This window comes from Xiphophorus couchianus, chromosome 9 (assembly GCF_001444195.1).
Source record: "Xiphophorus couchianus chromosome 9, X_couchianus-1.0, whole genome shotgun sequence".
Lineage (NCBI taxonomy): Eukaryota > Metazoa > Chordata > Actinopteri > Cyprinodontiformes > Poeciliidae > Xiphophorus > Xiphophorus couchianus.
Window position 1 is genome coordinate 7989843 of NC_040236.1, and position 19711 is coordinate 8009553.

The window sequence follows — 19711 nt, forward strand, 5'->3', positions numbered from 1 at the left end:
GTGTCTCTTATTTTTTAGAGAACAGAACTCTGTGAATTTTGTGCTTTGTTGCTTTGTTTTTTCCTTCATTTTTTTTCCTTCTCTGTCACAACTTTCTGAGTTTGCATTGCAAATATGAATTAGAAATAATGATTGAAAAATTATTTTAAGTGTCTGTCAGTGGCATATTACATTATGTCAAATATGCATAATATAATATTAAATAACCCAGAGCTTTTCTGAAGAAAAATGTAATTAGCTGCTTTGTAAAGGAATTCATATTATCAATGCATAAAGATGAGGAAAATGTGTCTCACAGTCAGGTGCTACAGCTTCAAAGGTGCGACCCCAGCAGGTTTTAATTATCTGTTAAACATTTCTTAATATCTTTATATCAATCCTGTATATGTTTGCTAATTAATGTAATTAGTTCTTAATCTAACAGTACAGATGGATTGCATTTGCATAAAGGTGACAAAAGATGTTTCTACATTTACTCATAATCTGACTAAAGTATGTAGCAAGAAGAGGAATGGTCCTGAAACATAATCTGTAAAGTCAACCAAACTGAGCAGTTTCAGTGGGACACATATTTATTTTCAAAATCCAGCATCAAAATTAAATGATAATAAATTGTTCCAGAAAAGAAATTTGTTTCCCTATCACTACCTTTTTCCAAAAATCTTAGTGAGTAAGGCATGAAGGTCTGACTGAGATGGACCTGAGCTTGGTCATTTTAGCTTTGGTTTGGTCATTGCATGCAACAGGTTTAAAAGAGCAACAATGTGAGACATTTCACATTTTGTTAAGGTTACATTCTCTTCTGTTTATCAAAGAGTACAGAATACAATACCACATTTATCTGAAAGATACTTAAACAAACTTCCTCACCAACATCTTTAGAAAAAGATGGCTTCAAAAGGATATCATCGTTAGAAGTTTGATTCAAATTTACCTTCATGCCCACCTTTTTTTTTGTGTGTGTGTTCTGCTTCCTAATGATGATCGCAACACGACACACACTGAACTGTCATCTTCTTTCACACATCCCTTCACACATCTCTCCACAAAGCCCATCCATTGAAATTGACAGCTGAGCTCAGACTGAGAGAGGGCCATCATCTACCTGTCACAGCAAGCTGGCACTGATGAGCTCCTCCTGCAATTCCAAATTTCACAAACAGCATTGGCGATATTTTGATCAGGAAGCCATCATGCATCAGTTTAGACATATAATGTATACAGATCCCTGAGCTTTTGCCTCTCTCACCCAATTTCTCTCTTATTTTCTCCACGCTGGTGCACAGCACTATTAAATTATTTTGGAAAGGTTCTACTTGACAATGATTTATTATTTTTTCTATAAAATACAAAACTTCGAATCCTCTTGAGATTGGAAACCAGCTAGTGTCCCTTAAATAAAACTGACTCCTGCTTTAAATGGTAAGTGTGTAGTTTATGTACTTATTTCTTTAACTCTATCTGTTATTTTTACTCACAATCCCTCTTTCAGGGATGTCCTTGGATATTGATACAGCACATTCAGCTGTGAAAGAAGAGTCAAAAAGGCAACAGAAATTAAACCTGAACAATTTCTGTTGGTAAATACTTACTGCATATTCTGGCATAAACTTTTCATTACTCAACGATGCTTCTCCACTCATCTCTGCGTAGGTTCAACCTCATCCAGATATTACAGCACTATGTCAATATGCAATACCTCCACAGTGTTGTGAAACATTTTCATCTCCACAGCTCTAGCCCGGTGGATGGTTTTATTCCAAGCTGAAACATTTGCTATAGTTGACACCACTGCCATCACGCATGCCATGTCCTCATTTCCATATCATCGCTTGATTATTGCCACCAGTGGTGTCGCAGCAGACATGCAGAAACTGCGAATGAATGTGAGCAAATGAGTGTCAGAGCAGATACAAGTCCAGGCATCGCCTCTGTGTCTCATCCACACACAGTGCCAAGCTTCATATCTTTGGAGGCCTAAAGCCTTAGGTTAACAGCTGCTTTTGGTAAACTGAGCCACAGTCATAGAAAGATGTCAGCGAGTTGCCTTTTTAACTGTAGAGATAAAGGAAAAGTCACGTTTGTTTCATGGAACATTGTAAAATGTTAATTTTACAACCTGTACTCAATATTTCTATTCATAGTTTAAGTAACACACTTTTTGTAACGCATAGCAAAAAAGATAAATGCACAGCAATAAAGTATTAAATGACGTAATGTTTCAATCTATCCATAGGTATTTCTTGAAAAATTTACAGTAGGCACAGATTATATAGCCATTTCTCTCAAAGTCTTATGGCATTGCTATGAAATGAATACCATGGTGGTATTCATTTCTTACATTTAATTGCTGATGAAAAATATTTTTGATAATATTAAAAATAACTGGCAGAACAATTTATCCAAATGTTCTGCCATCAGAGATGGGTGGTAACTAGTTATATCTACTTGACTAACCTTTTGGAAATAAATTTTTGAAGTCTTCTTGAGTATTACTTCATTAACACCCTTCTTACTACAGTACATTTTCCGGCAAACCTACCCACCTCGAGTTGTTTCATAGAATGACCAATAGATTGTAAACAGGTTTATTGTTTGAATGTTATTTCTGTTTGGTTGGTATGTTGTGATTTTTAAAGGTCAAATAAACATTCAGACAGTACATATTGTCACTAAAAGTATTTTGCATTCTTCTTGCATGTAGACTTTACCTTCTGTAGTTGTTTAATTGGTCTTAATCAATACATATTTGGAAAATGCTATGTATAGATGTAACAATGTCAAAGCTGTGATAGTATAATAATTAGTTTAAAATGTTTGAACTGTCTAATGAAAGTTGTGCAGCAATCAGTTATTTAAACAACTGTTTTCTGCACACATATATTAACGGTAACAACCCTATAGTGATTTAAAGTGGACTAAACATAAAGCACATTTAATGTAAAAATGTGTCAACTAGACTGCCACTTTTGATGAAATATTAAAAAATTATATAATAGCGACCTAAATGCCACTTACTACATTTCAAGTTGCCAGGGTCTGTTATCGGTTATAATATATTTCACAATTTCTCTCAAAAATGTGAAAGGTTGATTATTGCTGTTCTAGAGGCTTGACCTCACCTTTGTTGAGCTGCTTTCTGTCTTTAGCAAACAAACCTGCCATTAAAAGCCCTTTGGTGGTGTGCTGATAAAAGGTCACCCGTGTTAGACTGCCAGCAGGTGTAATTTGCAGCTTTTATTGTGCCTTAAAATGAGACATCCATCTCAAGAGGAAATAAGCCTTGAATTGGGCAAAATGTAATTAGCATTTGTTTGACAGTTACAAAACACTGCAGTCTGATTGGGTTAGAGTGGAATCATGGAGCTAACGAAGCCCGTGGCTGCTTTCTTAGCTCGGTCAAAATTAAGCTTTTTTTTTTTCCATTTCATGCTCAATATTTGGAGGAGCACTTTTTATATTTTATTTTACACGTCATGCATAACATTTAACATATCTTTCACTTTGGTGCCTGTCTGTTGATGTAACACTTCAGAATTAGAGAGACAGAGGTAAGACAAGCTTTTCTTGGTGTACCCTCACTTGAACAAATCCTTAAGGCCTTTGCTCTGCTGACTGAGTTTTAAAGACAGTTTCTGTGGGAAAAAATAGCAGCGGCTCTTAAGTAGCTCCCAAGATGTTAACAGCACAATTAAACAAAGCTCTGCTAATCTTTATAGCTGGCATCAAGAGGCAGCGTGTTCTCTCAGAGCAGTGTTCTACGTAACATGGCGTTGGGGGTCTGAGAGAGGAGGTAATATGCCTGATGAGCAGCCATAGTGATGCCTGTACTACTTAGAGAACAAAAAAGCAATCCTACTATACATCCTAAAAAGAGAGGAGGAAAAATGGGAATTAATTAGCATTATTCAATTATACACGCTCCATTTATTTGTAGCAGCATTTAAAAAAATGTAAAGTGACCCCCGATTTTCTGGTAATGAATTTGATTATGCCAGTGCATATAATTTCATGGTATTTGGGACATGAGATGTTTTAGCTAATATACTTTCCTGTGTGAGATGCTGTAAAGTCATGCAGCATGATGCATCCTAAATGTGCTTCTTTGTTTAAAGAGTTGTTCACAAGGATTTATGTTTTTCTCTCCGTAATTCGGAAGAGATCCAAGCTGAATTTTGTTGCAGTTTCAAAACAAGAATTTATATTTCAGACATTCAAAATTTCAGCAGTGAAGTTTTTCCAACGATTTGTCAAACTTTCACATTATATTTCAAGAAAGTTGATGGATGAAATTAAACAACCTGCTGATGTAGCCTTTTGCTGAAAAAACTTGAGATTAGATATTTTTGAAGAGGGTTAGAGTGATGCTATCTTATATCTATTAATGCAGTCACTGCTGTGTTACCCGCAGGCCATGGGGCCTAATCCAGAGGAGATGGATTGAATGGTACTGTGGCTCAGGCTTGCCAGAGTTACTTAGGTTCTGGTTGAGAGCACAATGCTGTGTGGGCGAATCTATTCTGTCCTGGGTAGGGCACAGCATAAACATTGCCCAGAAAACACAGGCAGTCATGCAGGCACTCAAGTGGACAAGAGCAAAGCTATAAGGATGGTTGCTTTTAATTTCCTTTCTGATGCCTTTCTGTAGCACTCGTTCATGGGGGCTTCAGAGTGGGCCAGAGAGGAAGCAGAGAACATAGTGTGCTGGTGTTTAAGAAGTACCTGTATTTTCTCTCTCTCTCTTTTTTTTAATGGGTTCATCAAGTATTTACTGGTGTCCTTCCTCTTCCTCACACTTACTCGGACTGAGGGAAATCTGCCATGATTAATCCAGATGACAGCTGTGGAGCAACAACTCGCTTACGCCACAACTGTCTTTAAGTAATCTGTCTTTTCTCCATGGCACAGGGGTGCTCTAACTCCTGACCCTGCGTGCAAACACAGTACCACCGCTTCCTCAGCCCTTTTGCCTTCTCACCATCATCCCCCTGCTTTCACAACCAAATAAGGAAGATTGAGCCAGTGAGAGCCAGCAAGTCGGTCAGCCAGCCCACTGAAGAGGCCATTAGGGAGCTAGCAAGCCAGTGAAGAGGTTGGTAGAAAACCACCTCTGGCATCACTCATCACTCCATGCCTCTTCAGGTTTTTATGCATTTTCTTTGCAACACTGAGATACGCATGCTTGCTTAAAGATGCACATGCATACAGCGCTAACCTAGATTAACGTTATTCACTTAGAGCATACGGAGTACAATGACATGCACTGAATATAGTTTGGACACACAATTTTAGAAGCACTCCGAAATGCGCTCTGAAATAAATCACTCTGCACAGATACAGAAGAATATGCATGGAACAACTTCTCAAAAGGATGACGTAAAGAGGTATTGCAAGATAAAAATTGAGAACAGTCACATCATAAAAGTTAAACACTACATACCGTAGTTCTTTTAAGGTCACTGTACAGGAAAGACTTGTATGAGCCACACTGTCACTTTTCAGACAGAAAAAATGTTTTTTAAGAGAGCAAAACTTTTTTTATTAATAGTTAATACCAGAGTTGTTGGTTTTCGCTTTTTGCTTTTTTGTTGATTTCAGACTTCAGACTTGGTTAAATCACACAAGGTATTTTACTTACGGAGGAAAATTCAGGAACATAAAAAAAGATTTTTGAAAAAAATCTTCGCCTAATTGTGAGACATGAAGAGAGAAGAACAGATGAATAACTAACCAAGATGAATTTGTATTCAGGTCTCTATGAGTCAATTCTTTGTAGAACCCTGGACCAGTTTCTTTGAGTACGTTTGTGACAGGCTTAGGTAGTGATTTTTTTTCTCTTTTTGTTAATTCTTCTTTGCAAAACTGCTTAAACTCACTCGTCTTGGATGGAAAGTGTCAAAGAACATCAATTTTCAACTCTCGCCACAGATTCTCAACTAGGTTTAGGTCTGTATTTTGACTGCTTTTGCAGGATGTTAACGAGTGTTTGTTGGTGCAGAGCACCACACTGTGCTCTGCATGTAGGCCAGAACGTTCTGTTTTGGTCTCATCTAAACAGATAACACATTCCCCCTACATGATTTGTGGCAAACTGCAAAGGGGCTTTTTGTAGCTTTTCCTTTTGGCACTCTTCTAGCAAGTGATATCAGAATAAAGTTGGGATAAAACACTCAACTCTATTTAGATTTTTATTTGCTAAATAATGTGAAAACAATGCACCATTTTATTCACAACTACTTTTGTGTTTGTCTATAAAATAAAATAAAATTGATAAAATACCCCAAAGTAATAACGTGACAAAATGTGAAGAATATTAAATCCCTATAATTCCTATTGCTCCACAAGGAGCATTTACTCATGCAACAAAGTCCACACTGACCGCTGACATGCTTAATGGATGTTCCATATGTTAGAAAAATCCATTCAAAATCTATAAACAGTAGTCCACAGGATAGACGCGACACAAGCTAAGACATAGTATTGCAAAAACACTCAATCTTCCGTGTGCCAGCATCTCAGTTTGTATCTTTGTCGCTCCAAATCCTATTGGTTTATTTAACTTTAGTGTTTTCTCCTCCTGCAAATGTCAGCTGAGTTCAGTGAAGCTGGAGGGAAAATCACTCCCTCATACTGAGGGTGAGCAGGTTAAAAACACACACGCACGCACATATTTAGGTTGAAAAAGAAGACTGAAAATACTTTGGGTTTGCAACAAAAACAGTATGCTGGATAGATCTTAAGTATATTGTTATTGATAACTGTGATTTAAACCTATATCTAAGGTATCTTTGTTTCTTCAAAAATTTGAAGAACATGAATCTCTTAACACACTTCCACACCAATATGTGATGAATAATAGATTGGATGACTGAGCTTTACCTTCACTGCTTGCTTTGTTGAGTGGATGAACTTCTTCCTGTAGTTGAATTTCAAAACGTAAAACAATTGCAAAGGTGTTACCAAAATACCTGCCCAAAATGTAATTTTGGTATAGAAGTCTGAGTCATTCAGGTTGGACACTCTCCTTGTCATCATACTAATCTTTACTACTGAAAACAGAATGATTAAATTTTATGAGATAGGTTTTTATTAGAAAGTTTGTAAGTGCAACCACATGAAATAAGTTTTTTTTTGTCCTTCTACATTGCTAAAAAAAAAAGAAAGCAGAGAGAGCAGACAGATTCATCCCCTATCAGCAGGTTGTATTCACCACATTCTCATACCCAATCCTCCTCCTGCACCCAACAAGCTCCTATCTCCATTCTCAAACTCCTGTCTGTTGTAGTGCTCACTTGTGTATCAAGGTAATGAATTCATAATCTCTCCCAGGCTCTTTGTAGATCTCTATCGTGGTGCAAGATAAGGGTAAGCGTCGTTGCACTCTAATAGCCGTCAGTCTTCCTCGCTTCCTGCATGCTGTGAGTGCGTTTACAGTATGTGTGTGCCTGGGAAGGAAAAAAAAGCACCCGCTGCCAGAAGCCTCATTGAACTGCTCTTCGTTTTGGCTTCCCAGGGCAGACAGAAAAATATCCTGGCCTGGACGACTGTCACTTATCAGTAAACTGTCGAAGCTACAAGGCAGGATGTCTCCTGGAGTGAGGAGCATTAAGCAGCGCCCCACTTCATCTCTTTCTACCTGGGTCGTACACTCACAACACTTAACATCTTGTGACTCCAGCTGACAAATACTCAGTCGTTGTGAAGGTAAATATCTGAGAGGGTCAAGCTGTCTCACAGGCACTAAAATTGTGGCACGGGGTGGCTCTTTGGGGGGGAGTGCGGCTGGCTCATGCACGTGGTTTTAATTGTGTTTTCAGTGGGGTGATGAAATGTCCTCCATTTGAGCACAAGCTGGCAGTAAGTGGGTTGTCGCCTCCAGGGACAGGGTGAGCAATGGCCCGCTGCTATCGTAGGTGATTGTGCAAAAGCCCCCTAAGGGTGACAGAGATGAACGAAGGAGTCGGGAAGACAATGCAGACAGAAGCAGCCCTTTTTATTTTAGTCTCACATGGTTTCAAAAATGGATATCAGGGCAAAGAAAAGTGGCAAGTAAGTACATGAATCTGCGGAGGCAAAGTGTATTTACAAGCTCTCCATCCAAGCTCTGTAATAGGATGCATTTTATATTAAAAGGCATAGTGAGGCGTAAATCAATTTCCAAATGTTTTTTAAAAAAACTCTCTCTACTGTATATAAATGGTATCAATGAAAAAATATTTTTTAAGGAAGTTATACTCCACAAACATACTTCCGCATGTATTGTTTTCTAACAATCACAGCCAATACACAAAGTGTATTGGTGTCTTATATACCAATACAATACTTATATATATATTTTTGCTATTAAAAATATAAAAAGTCTTTTGCACATTTGTATTCACCCCCTACTGCTCTAATACCTCTAAAAACAATCCATAGCAGCCAACTGCCTTAAGAAGTCAGCTACATGCTAGAGTCTAGCTCATGCTGAGATTTGATGGAAAGATAGATGGAAATAAAATCAGGGTAATCCTGGGGGAAAAACTGTCAGAAGCAGCAAAAGACTGTGAGACTGTGGCAGAAGTTGAACCTACAGCAGGTCCATAACCCTGAACATGCAGCCAGAGCTGGTTTAGATCAAAGAATAGCTCAGTCAAAGTTTAGGTCTAAGTCTAAAGGAGAATGTGTGGCAAATTTTTAAAATTGATGCTCATATATACTCGCCATCCAACCTGACAGATATTGAGCTAATTTGCAAAGATAAAGGTCAACAATAATAGTTTAGATGCACAAAGCTGGTAGAGCCATATCCTGAAATACTGGCAGCAAAGGTTAGTTCCCCAAAGTATTAACGCAACAGATCTGATCCATATGCAGGACACATTCAGATTTTTATTGAGCAAAGAAAAATAAAAATTAGAAACACTTTGTCTTTAACAAGTACTACCGGTCTATGACTTAAAATCCTAATAATATGCATTACAGGTTGTGGCTGTAACATGATAGATGCACTTATATATATATATATATTCATTTTGACTTCACACAGCTTTTTTGCTTTCATCTCCTTGAATGGCTTTTTTAACTCCATGTCATTTCTTCACAAAGGAAATTAACAGATGTGATGAGGATCATTGTCATTTCACAACTGAGTAAAATAAGACAGTTACTTAACAAATTTCACAAGTTGTTTGCAGGGTCTTCCCTTTCCTTGTGCTGTTACGATATCCAGTAACAAGACACAAACGATTAAATGCTCCTCCCAGAGCGCTCGTCACATCTTCCGCTTGCTGAATTTACATGGCATTTATGAACACTCACAAGGAAAACAAAAAGTGGACAAGGAGAGAGCAGGGGAAGGGAGCTCGCCAATGGAGGAGTCTCATTATTCCGTTATGGATTGCACATGTCAGCGAGTAAGTGCTCTTTTTATCCCTCTAAAGCACCAGCCACAGCCACCGAGCACATTTCCCTACCCAAGTGAAATTTAGCATGTTAAGGCTCGTGCCACCAGGGGAACAGTGGTGAGAGCACTGGGCTGCTTCTAAGATTTGCTGCCTTGATTAAATAAGGGACTGTAAGTGTGAATAAGAGGCCATGGGAGAAATCCATGCAACATAAACATGTGCTTTTTGCACATGATAGTCCTGCAGAACCCCACCTACCGCCCACCCAACTTTGCCTAAATACAAGCACTGAAACACATTTACACACACAAGCAGTTTACATGGTGTCCTACATGTCACACTGGATTTTAATCAAAGAGCAGAAAGGGGGCAGTGGAGGCTCACTTGTAACTCTATAATGGTTCTGCCAAACTCAGCAAGACGTATCTTTTTAAAAGGGCTCACATCCATTAATGCCTGCAGAACTTGAAAAGTTCACACAAAAAATATTGCAGTTTTCCCTCCTTTTGGACAGAACAAGCCTTTTATTTGATGCACTGTGATTCAAAAAGTCTAGCACCCTCTACAGATTGCCTAATTCCATCTCATTTCCTCTGAGGTTTCCTCCATACACCTTTCTTAATGCTTTGAAAAGGTGCTTTGACTCAGGTAGCTGCCAGCAATTTTCAGTTGAATGCTTGTAACTAGGCAAAGGGGACAAGTTATTTTTCCCCTATTAGGCCACAGATTAAAAAAAAAAGTGAAAAAGTCAGTCATTTTTATAACCTTCTGACCAGGAATGACTTCTATTTTTATTTAATGTATGAACTGACCACGGTCACCTGCAGACAGTGACATTTTGCTACAAGCTCACTGCAAGTAAGTGACTGCAGGTCAGCTGATTGATGTGTCTGGTGGGTATCTAGCCACCTTAACTTTGTGGACACCAGCTGTCCCATTGAAATCTTGCCCAATTATAGAAATCCACCCCCAACGCCTCCAGAGTCAATGTAACTGGGTGGAGCTACATTTAAATCACCAACTACAGCCACCAATAAAGAAAAAATGGTGAACAAGACTAACAAAGAAAATTTAATAAATGGTGCTTTCAATGTTCAAATAAAGGAATACTTTTCTAATTTTCCTTGAAAGAGCTATTTAATCACAGTTTGTTCTACAGTTATTCCACTTAAATTAGTTGTGAACTTTTAATGTGAAGAAAAACAAATATTTTAACGCTAAAGCTAATGAGATAAATTGAATGCTAAATGTCTAATCTCTTTTTTCACTGTTCCAGCTTATATTTGCAAAAAATTGCTGCAAAGACTATTTAAACAAAGCAAGTAGAAAAAAAGTGTTCGTTTGAATACTGAGCTGTATGTTTGATATGCTTACTCTTGTCTAAAAATTTGCTAAGATTAAAAAACATTATGTATTACTAAATCCTAGCTAAAGTTAAACCTTAAACCCGCACCAGACCTTCTCCAGCAAGATGGAGTCTCTGGCTCCAGACAGTGGTATTCCTTTTGTTTTTGGGTCTGTGTTTGATGGTACCTTCTCTGGTGCTGGATCAGCTGCATAGGATGCAGGGATTTCTCAGATGATCGCCAACAGTGTCAACTGGAATATATTTAAATATTTGAAAAATATTTTTTTAAATATTCAGTCCTCACATTAAACAAACATTATGGGGAGCAATTTCTGCAGGGGTCTTTTTTTTTTTTTTTTAGATCAAATTATACCATAATCCTGAAAATTAAAGAGTAATAAATTCATTCATGACTTTCAACAAGAGTCATGAATGAATATTTCAACAACAACAAAAAAATAAATGTATTGCATAACTGACTTTTCTGGAATTTAGATTAATTTTATTGTTTAGACATTTCTGTTCTTAACTTTGCACTACATCTTGTCATGGTGCTGTTTGGTGATGAGTAGACCCAAATGTAGACAAGTTGATTGAAGCCATGAGTATATGGTGGTAAATAAAGTTGTGCAAGTTCTAATAAAACCAGAACTTACACAACAAGGACAACCTAACAAGCAGCAACAAACTGGGACCAGGTAACAGATAACAACGGGAGTAACCAACAAGTAGTGAGTGAAAGAGAGGAGGTTAAATACTGAGAGCGAATGTTAGAACAATACACTGGAGCTGATTGGCTAACAGGTTGCAGGTGTGAGGGGAGAGAGCACGTGGCACACTGAGAAGAGAGAGAGAACGGTAAGGGAGCGTAAACAAATGTGGGAAGTAGAAAAACGAATTTAACTGTAACAAAAAAATACTACAACACAAGGAATAAATCATAAACATATATATAAATAAAATAAGAGCAGACCGAACTAAGTAAAACAAAACACGGCTGATTAAATCAAAATATGAAAACAAAGGCTTAAAGAACTAATAAAAATCTACTACAAAACCAGAAAACCCTAAAACAACCCAAGATCCTGACACATTCACACACAGCCTGGAGCTATAAGCTTCGCGCGTCGTGGCATCGTTTCTCTGTACTTGGTCTTCTGTTTGCACAATCAGTTGAGCTCAGATTTACAGAGATAATACAATGAAAAACCTCATACACCCATTTCCATGCGAACATTTTTGTGTTTAGGCGTCCGACTCGATTAACGTGCTTTTGAACGGACCGAGTGATCATACACAACCTACGATCTAGGAAAGGAAATCAAGAGGCGAAGTTTATGAGGCGACAGTGAACGCAACACAAGGGTTCTGGGCTTTTTTTCTTCTCCCCTTTGACTCAAAGTGGGGGAGAGACGAGAGAGGGGGTAGTTAACTCCTGTCTCCCCACCCCCAGCTCGTATGAGTTGGATTTGGGAAGAAAGGGAATCCAAACCTGTGTCGCAGAGATAACGTGAGACTCCAATAAAAGAGATCCACATTTGGAGACCCATGCGCGGTAGAGTCGCGCACGGATTATTATAGTTTGTTATATATATTTATTTTATTTTTCACTTTACCAGAGGAAGGTTCTGCTTTGGAGTGTCTGATCTCCGTGAAAGGGATACAACAAAAAGCGCACGGAGGATAATAGCGGAGTATTTTGAACCTGCGCTCTCCGTTAACAAGTGACTCGCTGACGTTGGAGAGAGTGGAATATAGCGTTTTTCTGCAATCGGGGGATGCAACGTAACTGTTCTTGTAGGAGGATTCAGCTGCACAGAAAATGAATTTGAAAACTGTCTCCCCTAACCCAGCGAGGGGGTAGATAAAAAAACCCCCAAACTTTTCCCCCCTCTCACGCTGAGACTGAGTAAGTGATTGAAACTTTTCTTCTTTTTTTATTGTTCTTAGTTTTGGGGACCTATTTAAAAGATAGGAAAAGAATTACAGAAAATACAGAAAAAGCACAGAGTTTGTTTGGAATATTTTTAAACTGTAATTGAAAAAGAGAAAACTTGTTCGCCACAGTAGTCTCCGGGGAAACCAACAAAGGACTGTTTTTTTTTTCTTTTCTCCCATGTGAAAATTTGTAGAAAACCTTTTCATTTCACAATGGTCTGATTTATACCGCATCGTGTCTTTGCCTTTATAGATAAAATATTACTAAGGGTCCAGACACTTAAAAATATCGAACCCTGCCAACTCCTTGCAAAACGAGCATCTGACACTGTTTTGCATTAAAAAGCAACGTGAACATGCATTTATTTCACTTAAAGTTGGAGATTCACACGATTAAAGTTACTGAGAAAGACTAAAACGTAATACTGAAGTAAATCTCGAAGAAATGACTTTTACTCTGAGATCTGGAAAAGGATCCTTGGGTGATTTTATCTGTTAACTGGAAAGGATGTTATGGATTTATTTGCAGCATGTTTACTACACGTAAGCTAACCGAATTTTGATGTGTTTACAACGTCAGTTGTTTTTGTCCTTGTGCAACTATGCTCCTTAATGTAATTTTTGTATCTTTATTTTTTAAACACTTATGTTTACTTTATCCTCTGCCCTGAGGTGTGACTCTTCCGTGGTTGTTTATGGGAGTTTAAATGTTGCTCTAGGCGATTTAATTCTGCTTCTTTTCTTCTTCATTTTTATGGTAGTAACCTAAGCAAATTGCAGTAATCTTTTTTTAGTAGAACCATTAGCAATACCACTTCCTGAGGGTAAATATGCAGGTACTAACACTGAGAGCAGTGGCACCAGTAAGGGGGGTAAAGGTTGGGCAATTGGCCACCCCTGTCTTCCATGGCCAGATAGCCTTGTGTTAATTATATTTTTATGAATATCACTTAAGGAAAGGACAGAACACACTTTAAGCTACATCATATATATTTATGTACATGCTAATGATACTTTTGAATGTCCATCACTTATTTCTGGTGTCAACTCTCCTACACCGCTAACATGGCAACAGAAAAGGGTTTGGTATGCAACCCCTTTGAAAACCTTCTGTGCAGCGCTCACTATAAACAGTTTTGCTCTTCTTTTGTAAACAACATATTCTCTGACACATTTGGTGCATTTCCTGTTCTTATGCCAGTTCAGGTTTGTCTCTTATTTTTCTAACTCCCACTCATCCGTCTTACATTGGGGAATACAATCAGTCCTGCTACCGTACATAAATAAACCCATTTGTCTTGTGATGCAAGTCATATGTTGATTGTTAGCAGTGGAGAGGAGTCTTGTCCTTCAAAGTAATTGGACCTAAACCGAGAGGCTGCATGTCAAATATGCTCTGGACTCTTAATGTGGCTTTAATTGAACAATTTATCACCCCTGATCACTGTCAAATAACCTGGAAAGATGGACATAAGGCATTGGGAATGCCATGGATAGGCTTCAGTCATGCATGACCAACATGTCTGTTGCAGCACTGTCACGGAGGGTGTATGTTTGTTTAGCTAATGGTGTGTTTATTTTGTTTGCAGAAATCACTAATTGAAGTATATCTGAGTGGTAATGAATGGTGAAAGAGAACGGGAGAGTGGATCAGTTTACAATTTTTAAAACTGAGTTCATTAGACTAAAAGTTGGACTGTTTTCCATTTAATTTTTTTCATTGCACTTAAGTAGAAACCTAGGTGAGATTTCTATTTCCATTTTTAAATTCTCTGCTCATTTTTTTTTCTTACTTGATGATATCCTTGAATTAAGTGTTTGATTTTACAACGCAGTAACAATAAATTCTCCTAAAAAAAAGGACATAATTTATATGCTTACTTCATTCATAAATTCTCTAATCCTGTATTTTAATTTGTAGATTAAAGACTTGACGGTATCAAATTATTAATATAATTTTTCATTATGGCTTTTTGTGATTGATTTTACAACCTTGTGTTTTGTTTGTTTTACTGTCTGGCAAATTAACAGCATTTTGGTGGCATCAAGTGCCTTGCAATTAGTCACATTGTACTTGACACAACAGCAGAGTTAATAATAGCCATTCTGAAGTGACTGTCATAGCAAAGGGAAAGAGAGAAATGTGCACCATGAAAAGGTGCTTTTGCACTCACTGCTAATTGTGTTTATTCATTTTAGTTTGCTCCAAGTGCTAAATCAGTGCTCTTCTGGCGAAATGGGGTGCAATTAGTTTGGGCTGTGAAAACACAGGGCGGCGTGTCTGACTAGTAAAGAGTTCACTCCTCTCCTCTTTGACTTGCGGATTAGCTGTTCCTTGACATTCACATTTCTTTCACTGCCACATAACAAGAGTGGGAAAACACTGAATGGGAGCAGAGCTCCACCGTTGTAGAGCAAGTGAGTTGGGGAGTACACAATGGAAAGATTATGTTAATTTCAGCATTCTGCAAATATAATAAATATATCGGAGCATTGCCTGCAGCAGGTCTAAGACATCCTTTGAGGAATGCATTGTTGTGAAATGCGCCAGATTACAGGGTTGCTATGCAGTCTGAAAAAGTATGAAATTTGGTGTACTTGTTTTCCAGGACGAGTATGAAGTTATATTAAAATAAAAGTCATAGACTTTATTCCTGCTCTCTAAAAGTTTCATCCATCCATCTATATATCCATCCTTCTATCCTTCCTTCCTTCGAGCAATTCGTAGTGGACTTTTGTGTCTGTGTTTTGCTTTTTTTTTTTTTTTGGAATAGAATAATAATAAAAAAATCGACCTAGTCTTTGCTGCCTATTGTAAAAATGACAATAGGCAGCAAGGGTGTAGGGTTTACTAAGTCCGCTATAAAAACTTGAATTGCTAGAAACAGTGGAAAATTTGGTTTGCCTGTGGTCTCTGATTTGATGTGTCAGAAATCCTCCATGCATTTCCTCTATTTGATGGTCTGCTGACAGCTGTCATCTCATAAGTACTTTTCAAATCACACTTCAAAAACAGCAGCAAAAATAAAAAGCTTTCCGCTTAAGCCTATTAGACATGCTTTGGCAAATTACTGGCTATTACTTAATATTTGGTACTTTACTCCCTCTCCAAACTCCTAATGTAACTCGACCCATTCTTGCACAGAGATGAGGTACTTTAATATTTACTGAAAATGCTTAAAATTGTATGAAGTAGCCCATTCTATAGGCACTTTCTGACATTTTTGATAAAACTGTCAGATTGTCTACACCCAATACTATATTTAGGTGCTCATAGAATAACATTTAGATTTTCCTCTATTAATGCTGTCATAACACTAAAATTTCTAATTTGATTCTGATACTAGCAAAAATACTCAATACTCAATACCATTTTCAGTATGGCAGTGTCATACTGGTAGCTCTGGCATCTTACAGAATTCTTTTTCCTCTCCAGTTACCTCAAAAGGAAAGTACTTTTGAACAGCGCTTTTGGGCTTACTTTGTTGACTGAAGAGGGTCACGTATGTTTTTTATTTTTCTGGCTGTACTTGCCATGTTAGCAGAGTTTAAACCGTACAGGAGCAGCTCTTTGGGGAGGAGAGAGGCTGAGTTGGATGTGTCTCCATAGCATTGTGTTCCTCTCTATTGTGGGTGTAAATATTGACCATGAGCCCTCGAGAGCTGTGGTCAACGCTTCAGTGTCGTTTGTAGTGACACTTAGGGCTACAGTGTCTTGCATGAGACCATGCAGTGCTTTTTAGTCTACATGAACAAACCAAGGGGAAGGTATCTGCAGGTGCATTACCAGTACTACCTAAAGTTTATAAAACTCCGAAACCCCTGGAACATTTCTTTTTATCCTTTTGATAATTATTATTAGTTCAGATTAAAACTTAATTTTATGTTAAGTTTCATTCTCTATCTGGATGTTATGCTTGATTCACATAAGCCCAGATATTTAAACAGCCAAAATGTCACATAGTTAAGATTAAAGCCTAACCCAATCAATGAATGCAGTCGCCTGTCAATCAAATTTCTTGCACACAATACACAGCTAAGCCTGCCTTATACCACCCCTGAAGTGGTTATGAAAAACGGGGAAGAACAGCTAAGGGCTTGAACAATGAGGACACAATCACTTGCTCCTCCAGCCAAGTGATTGGGGAAATTCATGGATGTGAAATTTTGAGCTTGTACGGACAGACATGCACATGCAGACTTGCAACGCAACCAAAGAAAGTTGGAAAATGTTCCGCTTTTGTACCTGTTGCTGCCATCGCTATGGCATCCTGGCTGTTGGGTTGCAATCTGAGTGGTTAAAACTTTTGCCTGTCACTGTCATTTGTCCATCCCTGTGTATCGAGCCCATCGGAGTTAGAAGTTAGCAATTCTAAGTAGAAGCTAAGTGTCTTTTGAACAAGGATGACACAAGCTTTGAAGCATAGCTCAGAATGTTGTGATTGCAGTTGAAATAACTAGACTGGACCTTATAGTGCCTTCTCATAGGCTCCTCTTTTCTCTTTTCATCATGATCACTAAAATGTGTATATTCCTTCAGTTATTAATCAGTTTACAAAACCTCAAGACACATAAGACATATATTGAGCTTAATTAAGAGAAACAGTTACTTGATTTTTTATTTTTGTACATTGTGATCTGTTGCATCCTTCATCCATTTAGACTTCAGTATTACACTTGCACTTGTGCAAGCCTTGATAAACCAAATGAAAAGGGATTATTGATCAGAGAACATGCATTCGCATATTGTGTATGGAGGTAAAGGTGGCTTCCACATTTACAAAATACACTAATCCCTACCAGATAGTGCGGTAAATCTTTTGGGAATGCATTCACACACTGTCACCCTCTGCAATCTCCACCTCCTCCTGCCTGACTCCCTTGGTACCTCCACATTTTAGAAAAAGGATATGCTTCAGCTCCTTCTGATGAAGTGACAGTAATCTTCCTTTGCAGATGCACGGGGGGAAGACCTTGTTCATTCATCTCAGTATCCCTCTTAAGGTGTAACACACTTGAACAAACATGGAGCACAGTTTGTTAAACCCAGTCAGGAAAGCTGCTAGATGTCTTAAGATTAAAGAAAATATAATATTTCCCCCCAAAATTCCTACTGGCTGCTGTTCTGTGCACTTTATACTTACATACTTTTATAATATGCTGTGAACTAAACTCGTTTGAGTCATAGTCCGACTAATATGTGCATAATTTGGACAGCTTAGATGTAGTCACAATCTAACAGATTGCTTTGTTAAATGATAAACTTTTTGTATCCAGCTATGCATATGTATTTCTAATTAATAGTAAATGTGTTAAGCATCTTTAGTAAATCTGCAAACTATAATCATAGGAGAGCTTGCAAAATTTTGAGTGCTGGTGCAACTTCTCATCAAACAAGCAAACAATCATCGGTCCTGTTGGCAGCAGGAATGTTTTTTGTAGAACATTCATGAGTGTAATACTTTTCAATTAGCTTAAAGAAATGTTGTGTCTAAAGACCTGAGCTACAGAGGTTGTTGTTGAGCCAACATCTGCTGTATGAAAAAGCTGCCTTTGACAGCAGCGGCTTTTTGTTCTCTAAATATTGTGTCCAAGAACATTGTGGCAACTCTTTGGTACATGCCCAAATCTTCTTAATTTATTATTATTATTTTTGTAATCACACACTATGTGTGACCTCAGTGCAATAGTAAGGTAAAATTTCTGTTTCAGATTGACTTTTTAATTTTATTTGTTGTAGTTGTAGCAACTATTAACTATAATGCCAGCTTTTTCAAAGTAACAGGCCATACAAAGCTAATTATTGACTTTGTTCCCTAAAATCCCAATGAAGATTATCGCAACTCTTAGAATTTTGCAATGAAAATGTGTTCTTTGTTGCTACAGTGTGAAGCTGTTTTAAAGGTGATTGGGTTAACATGTGCATGTGTGCTAAACGCTGGTAATCCGCCACTGTTTATTGTCTAGCCAGCGAAAGCCCTGGGCAAGATGGCTGGGCACCATTCAGCTGACCCCCTGCCATCACAGCAACCACACACGGCCTCCAACACCCATCTGTGTCCCCCTTCCCACCCTCCTTCTTACCCGATTCCTTTTGTTCCTGCTCTCTCCACACATGCACACGATCACCCAAACTGTAGGGACATCTGGTGTGAGGGTGGCCTGAAAAGTAGGGTGGGTGGAGGCCCGCTCAGCTGCCCCGGGGATACGAAGGACGAGGGGTGTGTTAGATGGGGGTCATAGAGAAACATGTGTAATCAAGAGAGTGGGGGTTATTGTCACTGAGTTGTGAGAGAGAAGTCGGGTAGCTAGAGAGAAGTAGGCAGATAATTGATGGATGGAAGTAATTGTGTGTAATGCAAGTGCCGAAACATGGGCTTCTGGGAAAGGGAAATTGAGAGGGAGAACTAGTGAAAAGTACTAGTAAAAGAAGGAAGATAAAGGAAAGAATCAGAATAATGAAAGAAAGTAGTGCACCAAATAGTCTGGGGAGGGATTGAAAGGAGGAAGAAGATTTGGAGAGTGTGAGGAAAGGGTGAGAAAGGCAAACAGCAAGAGGAGGAGGAGAAAAGGGAGGGGGCCTGCTGTTGTGTTGCATCACTCAACGCTTGCTGGGGTTAAAGAGGAGTAACTACCTGCCTGTCAGGCTGATTGTTCATCCCTATGCATCAAGGGATACACGTCCTGGTTTATGAGAAATGGCACAGAAACACTATGTGGGCCACTTAACCACAGAAAATGGCTGCCTGTGCATATCTGGGAATACAAATACTACTCCCAGGTTGGGCTTTGTGAGCTGGTGATTTCTTTATGCACATGATGCTATCACCTCCATTAATGCAAGTCGGTTTTTATTACAGTACAGGTTCTCATTTTACCCACTCCGTTAGCAGCCTTGCTCGTTCAAATAGTTTATTTTGTATTAATGATTCCCATACCACAACAAAAACCCTCCATCAAAGAGCTTAATAATAAGGCTTCCTCAGTAATTACAACCTCAGTAGCTTGGGTGCCTTTTCAGACGGCACACTTACTCATC

General features: G+C 38.4%; 1 protein-coding gene across 16 annotated transcripts in view; it reads left to right on the forward strand.

Moving 5' to 3' along the window:
• Nucleotides 1-19711, forward strand: part of ptprsa (protein tyrosine phosphatase receptor type Sa) — a 254745-nt gene that overhangs the window by 49397 nt on the left and 185637 nt on the right. For 3 of the 16 annotated variants that reach the window (XM_028028095.1, XM_028028097.1, XM_028028094.1), the window contains exon 1: nt 12013-12643. The exons of 1 other annotated variant lie outside the window; for it this stretch is intronic. The gene's annotated coding sequence lies outside the window, so the exon portion shown is untranslated. Of the gene's footprint in view, nt 1-12011; nt 12644-19711 lie in introns of those variants that run through there. 12 more of the 16 variants (XM_028028099.1, XM_028028096.1, XM_028028098.1 and 9 more) reach the window with 8 other exon arrangements.